The sequence below is a fragment of the Trachymyrmex cornetzi genome, unplaced genomic scaffold (assembly GCF_001594075.2).
Source record: "Trachymyrmex cornetzi isolate Tcor2-1 unplaced genomic scaffold, Tcor1.1 scaffold18, whole genome shotgun sequence".
NCBI lineage: Eukaryota > Metazoa > Arthropoda > Insecta > Hymenoptera > Formicidae > Trachymyrmex > Trachymyrmex cornetzi.
Genome location: NW_017296418.1, coordinates 14,704 through 15,390, shown reverse-complemented (window position 1 = coordinate 15,390; position 687 = coordinate 14,704).

Below are 687 nucleotides of genomic sequence, written 5' to 3'. Positions count from 1 at the left end.
GCAGCGAAGAGTACATGTGAACTAGATGGTCGTCGTCCTCGAATCAATGTTCGTGGATAGACGCTGACGTCGGAACCGGTGTCTATGAGGTACCGCGTTTTGTCTCCTCGGTCTGTGACGAATAAGCGGCAGAGTCTCGGGCTTGAGCCGTTTGCCGCTACCAACGGGTGCCCATCTAGTTTTCCGCTTCCTTTTTGAAGTTACACGGCTGTGTGCACTTCTTGGCTTTTTCTTTAAAACGCCGATGATAAAAGCACTTGCCTTCCTCTTCTGTCTTTCCCCTGGAGCGACTTCGAGAGCGTTCACGCCCTTTTCTTGGCGTGTGTGCACGCGAGAGTTGGCCTTTTAACCTAGCCACTTGTTTCGTTAATTCTCGAATCTGCTGCTCCATGGTCGCTAGTTGAATACTGGCGACGGTCGTTGCTCTGCAGGAAACTTCGTGTATTTTGTCCGCCTGCTCTGCTACTTCGTCTAGCTTATCCGCGGATCTGGTAGCCAAGATTGCTTGAAGCTGTGATGGTAGTCTGCCCATCCACAGTGTTCTTAACAATTGCTCTGGGATGGCCGAGTTGGCTAGGGCTTGCAAGTGTCGCAGCAACTGAGAAGGCCTGCGATCGCCCATTTCCTCGTGTTCCAGTAGTTGGCGTATCTGTTGTTCTTGTGAAAGTGATAGCCGTTGTATCAGCG